At 38.3% G+C, this 6112-nt stretch overlaps 1 protein-coding gene across 1 annotated transcript in view; it reads left to right on the top strand.

Annotated features, from left to right (window-relative positions):
• Positions 1-2435: 2435 nt before the first annotated feature.
• Positions 2436-6112, top strand: part of PICK1 (protein interacting with PRKCA 1) — a gene marked incomplete in the record, with an annotated part of 678344 nt that continues 674667 nt past the window's right edge. The window contains 1 exon segment of the mRNA XM_044068524.1: positions 2436-2575.

Raw genomic sequence — 6112 nt, 5'->3', positions numbered from 1 at the left:
ATAATTTAAAACTTGTGCCTAATATGAATGGCATGTCAATCATGCCTCATTTCATATGCAATTTCTGACGCCTATCACCGGAGCCACGCCCATTCCTGCGCAGAACTGAAGGTGAGCCAGTACTAGGGTTACCACCTGTCCCACTTTGCGAGGGACAGTCCCTCTTTGGGCAGTCATGTCCTGACAAAATATATTAAAAATGGCAAATGTCCTGAGATTGTAGGGCATAATTATGTCCCATATGTTATGTAATAGTTGCATAAAATAATTATTTCTGTATCTAAAATGCCTAAATGTTACAAGAAACAGAATAAGCAACTAAACCGCTACAAGAATAAGCTGTTACTTAGGCAAAAAAGTAAAGTTCTATCCTTTGTACTGACCGTGGGTATGTGTCGGCCTGTAAAATATGATGTGTGTTCCGAAAATGTCCCACTTTGGCCATTTGAAAAGGTGGCAACCCTAGCCAGTACACTACACTGCTTGCTCAAACCCCTGACTTCACACGGTCCGGTTCGGGCCTGAAAAGGTTCTTCGGACCGGAACACATATCTGGTTACCAAACATAAAAATAAAAAGAAGAAAAACATGCGTCAAACTCTCCCGAGTTCCCATGCACGCAAATAATAAAAAACGCCGTAATTCTTTGCTTGGAACTTTTCAATACTACACTGCCAACTACTGCCCATCAGCGGAATTGCATTTTATCATCCATTTGGACCATTTCTTTCATTCATCATTTACCCACTTACTCCAATGCAAGGTCTTATGAGGACTACACGGGGATGGGGCCCATCCATGACAGCGTGTGCACAAAGCAGAAAAAAATCTAATCCTTTATAAGACTTCAGTTCACTGCTGGATACGCACACACACCCATTACAGACGACACCAATTACCATACGGCTGTCCATGGGACAGTGGCCAAAACTAGAGCACATGCAGACCTATGCCGGGGACTCAGGGAGTATCCTATTGCACATACTAAAATACGATTTTCGCCCTCTGATTTTTAAAAGCCTTGTTCTTCTAGATTTACTTGTTTGCATCATAAAATGAGACCTGCTTATGGGTACATATTTTATTAAATAATTAAACTAAGTCTGCGCAAAACTACGATATCTCTAACTGTATAAGGTTTAGCGAACCAAGACCTTATGTTATGAAAAATAACAGTGCTTATCTTTGTAACCCTTTGCTATGATTTTTAAAGACAAGTGTTATGATTTTTAACGCACCTCATAAAATTTGCGGCTTTCTGGCGTACTGCTGAGGATTTAAGTAACTCACTAAGGTACAATTGAGATTCAGACTATATAGCCTACAGAAAATGAATCCTAACACAAAACCCGTTTTTGGAGCAAATTTTCAAAGTTTATAAGAGCAATATCTAAAATCTGTCTCCATTTTGGGGCCTTTAACTACCTCCCCATTATTTTAGGCTTTGTCCAGATTTCTTGCACTTAGACGTTGAGATGTATGGCTCAGCACGAAAATGTTGGTACTTAGGAAACTATTTAAATATAGACTGTTCCCGGAAACCTACCACAATGTTGCAGGACTATCATGAGCAGCTCCCGCCCGATACAAATAAAAACATCTCAACTTCCGAGCATTAAAAATAATAGCAGATGTTGCAAAAGAGGAGCATTTTCTAATTTTTTCCTTCTTTTGCAATTAAACATCTTTAAATTGTAGTCCGTAGCTGTCAACGTTTCATCACTGAAACGTAGAACATTCCCTTTCATAACGTGGGAAAAATTGAGCAAATGTAGAAAACTTAACAGTTCACCACCAACTTCAGCTAGGAAGCCCAAAGGGTGGTTAAAATGTGTCGTATTACATATAGATTTTCGCAGAATGTCCAGATTTTGCCTATTTTTATCTCTTCCTCATAAATTGGTGGTTTTCTGACAAGCAATGGGGTGATCTGTGGATTGAAGTCACTAAATAATATACATTTGAATTTCTAACTTAATATTCTTCAGAAAAATGTATGCTAACAGAAATCCTGTTATTCTAACAAGTTTATAAGGGCAATATTTAAAATCTGTTCCTACTTTTGGGCATTTGCCACCCCCCACCCATTATGTCAGATTTTATGTGACAGGAGGTTGAAAGGTACACCACTGGACAGTTATATATTTATGAGGAAAATCACAAGAGTCGGTAAATTTATGGAGAATGCAAAATCTGCCTAAATCAGATCAGTTGAGAGGTATATACAGCACGTGAAGTGCTGCTGCTTTGGACACGTATCCTCAGTCAACCATTGACAATTCCGTTTACAAGAAGATTCACAATCCCTAACCTCTCGGGTGGTCACCTCGTTTAAAACTGGACAATAGTGGATCTATTTGGCGCTCGGTTTCTTTCTTTCTTTGTTTTTTTTTTTTTTTACCGTTACTAGGCTAACTGTTTAATCACTAGCTATAGTGAAACAATAGCAGGCTTTCCAACTCAGTATTGACAATTCCACCTGCTTAATGCAATGAGGAAGTATCGTGACGACACCTGCGCGCATACGTCAGAGAGGCGCCGATGATTTGGGATGTGAGCTCCTGTTGTTGATGAGGTGGGTGTAAATAAAAGCTTTATTACTGTTTGTTTGCTTGCTTAATTAGTATGTCCATGTCGTTTAGTTTTATTGTCACTGCCTTTCTGCTTGTCAGAAATTATATGCTGACATGATTGGTAATAACTCGTACCATTTTTTATAGATACATTCTTTTCACTGTGTGGTGTCAGTGTATCACTGTTAGCTTTTTATGAATGATTTACAGTTGTCCGTCGATAGGTAGACGATATTTTTTACGATACTAGTATTAATTTTTTGTGTAAGTTTAAATGAGATTCAGACCTGGCATGGGAACTGTAGGTAGATCAGTTTGGCATTGGGGGAGCTTGTTTGTCCATCATGTACTTTTGCCAATAGTCGGAGTGGCAAGATTGTGTCACTAACATGAGTTGTAGTGTTATGCCTGTTACAGTACTATGAAGTTTGATGTAAGTGTCAAATTACTGCGTTAGGGAGGATCAACAGCAAAATATCAGTTGCTCCTGGTTTCTGAGTATTGATATGACATAGTGTAAGTTGTACAGCCATGATTTGGGGAATTAAACACCCGTTTTGAGACCATTCTCTTCCACCACACAAATACATACATGTATGTACTGTAGGAGGCAGCATTGCATAACTGTATTGTTCGGTAGTATCTGTTAAAAATACAGAATAAAGGATGCAGCTCATGTATTACGGTTATTAAATTAGCAACTATCCAATTAAAGATTTCTATCATAGCAAACATAATATCACTCTAAACACTGGTGTCTCCTTTGCTGACTCACTTGTACTTTCTAAATTTCATTTGTAAAGTGGTCAGGAAAATTCATATTACTAATTACATGTATATGCCATCTGTTCCCCTGCAGTGGTAAAACAAGCCCCCACCACACAGTAGCTGCATTATAAGCAAGTTCAATTCAGAATAGTTTTCTGTATCTGAGTCAAAGCTGCTGTCTTTACTCTTACTGAAAAACTTGAACCGGACTTTAAAATTGAAGTAAGCAATAACACTTGTTAACTACTACATCTTTGATGAATGCATTTTCTTTAAACTCATAAACACATTAGAAAGTGTAGACATTGTTTATAGTTTTTATTACAACTATTTGGCAGTGGGAAGCTCTGCTTGAGGACAGGTCATTTGCATTTCCTGGGAATTATATAACTAAATTGCTGGGCAATGTGTTATGTGTTTGAGAAATTTGGCAATTCATAAACAGTTGAATATTAACCATATGCAAGCCGGACATGATTCAGAAAGAATCTCTGCATGGCTCCAGAAGTGAGCAGCAAAGTGATTGCTCAGTTTTCTGGAACTGCATGCAAATGTGATAGTGCATGGATGTGGCTTATTTAAATTAAGCAAATGCTTACCATGGACCACATCAACATTAAAAAGTTGTGTAGTACATGGATGTGGTTTATTTAAATTAAGCAAATGCTTGCCATGGACCACATCAACATTAAGAAGTTGTGTAGTACAATCATTTGGAGATATTTGTACTACATAACTACTGTGAAGGTGCACATGGCTATTAACTATGTTGTACCTATTCAATGCAATATGGTATGCTGTTTCCCTAAATGGAGCAGATTGCAGCTGTGCATCTCAGTCCTGCACAAGTACAGTGTACTGACTGGACAAACTCTTTCCAGTTGTTGTAATTGTGATTTGGGATTTCAGATATTTATCAGATGGACTTAATGGGATCCTGAGGCATGCTAATTTTGCACATCCCTGAGTTGCATTTATAGCTGAGCAGCACAACTGTGCCAGCCTTTATGAATATTGTGCATGGATTCAGAAAATTCAGCTCAAGAGTGGCTAGAAGGGAAAGCAGAGTTTGACACCCAGTCAGCTACTGTGCTGACAGATGAACAAAGGGTTTGTAGAAACACCATGCTGAAATCTAAGGTTATCACATTGATGAAGAAAACAAATACATATTTTTTTCTCCACAGCTGTTAGGTGTGTGTGTGTGTGTCTGCACTCATGGGCATACATGCATGCTGGCAGAGATGATAGTTTTCAGTACTAAGTGGAATTGAGAATAATTACCACACCTTTTGCACTTCCCATGCATGTTTACAAAAATGGACATCTTATGGCAAAAGTACTTCAGGATGCTTCTTCAATTAGACAGCTCCTGCGTAATAGCTGTCAGGCAACTGTTGCCAACCATGCAAGAGTGCACATTCCATACTTTTTCATATAATATTCTGATAATGAAATAACATTGTTATTCAGTAGGACAAATACTTCTAGCTTAGAATACCTAGATACTTATCATAAATACTCATTTTGTATTTCACAAGATGTTATTTGGTGCAAGCATGAAGCTTGGCTTTGTGGGCTTTAAATTCTCCGATGTCACAGATGGTTGTCAACTTTACAAGTCTATGATCTAATCAGACTAGCGAGTCCATTTGTGACCTTGATTAATTGATGGGGGTTATTGTTTGTTTATTTGGGATGTGAAATGAGGAGTGCTAGTCTTTCCTTTCCAGTTCCTCTTGCAATTTGAAAATAAATGTTTATTGATACCTGTGCTTGTAAAACTTTTATACAAAGAGATAGTCTTGAACTGTGGAGCAACAGTGGAAAGTAAGATTTACTTTTCTTATGCTATGCCTAGTAGGTGGATTCTGCATGTACTGGCTATTAAGATTAGAAAACTTGATTTCTGTTTCCCTAAACAACTGTAAAAGTTTGCATGGTGTGTAATGCTTAAAGCTTGTGTATCCTGCCTAGTGATTCCCTCATGGTACTGCAGACACTGGAATTCCTCCATCAAGCTGTCACCTGTCAGTCTGCCTGATTATTACTTTGATTGGCCATCTCCTGTGTGCAGTAATGAAGAAGTTATAGAACATAGTGTAGCATGTCCTTTGCCTTTGCAGTCCTTCAGCATTGATGCTTCATTGACAGCGTTGATGCTTCTTTTTATTGACAGTGTTGTGGTAATCTGACTGTTTATTATTTATTTGTGGGATAAAGTTGTGGACACCTGTGAGGTGTCACCATGGAAAAGCATTTGCTCTGCCTTAGAGAACTTGTTTGTAGAATTGTCTTTAAAAAACAGAAAATCCAACTGGAGTTCAAACTGCATATGCAGTTATAGTTGTAATGATGGTGTCACTTGATCCACTTCAACCTTGACCTATTTTTCATCTCTTGTATTTCATCATTCCTCTTGTCTCCAAACCTTGCACCCGTAATTCACCTTATTTTTCTCACTCCTCCTTGCTTTACTGCTTCCTTATTCTTAGCACCAAGTATCAGTTCAGCGCTGCATTCTTATTGTTTGAGAATTTATGATGTCCTTACATTCACCGCTGCAGTATTCCTTACTAATAAGGATTCCCTGCCGTGAAGCCCTCCGTCCATCCAGTTTACAGAGATTTCCGTTGCTTTAAGGTATACTGAAAGTCACCTGTGTACTCCTTGCATAAGGTAGGGCATAAAGATAACATTCAGACGTACCATCCTCAGAACTTTTTTGCTACCAGTCCGAACGCTGTTTTAACCACAGGTCTATTGCATAC

The sequence above is a fragment of the Protopterus annectens genome, chromosome 1.part0, assembly GCF_019279795.1.
Source record: "Protopterus annectens isolate FY-2018-M chromosome 1.part0, PAN1.0, whole genome shotgun sequence".
Lineage (NCBI taxonomy): Eukaryota > Metazoa > Chordata > Ceratodontiformes > Protopteridae > Protopterus > Protopterus annectens.
This window is presented reverse-complemented; position numbering and strand designations above follow the sequence as displayed.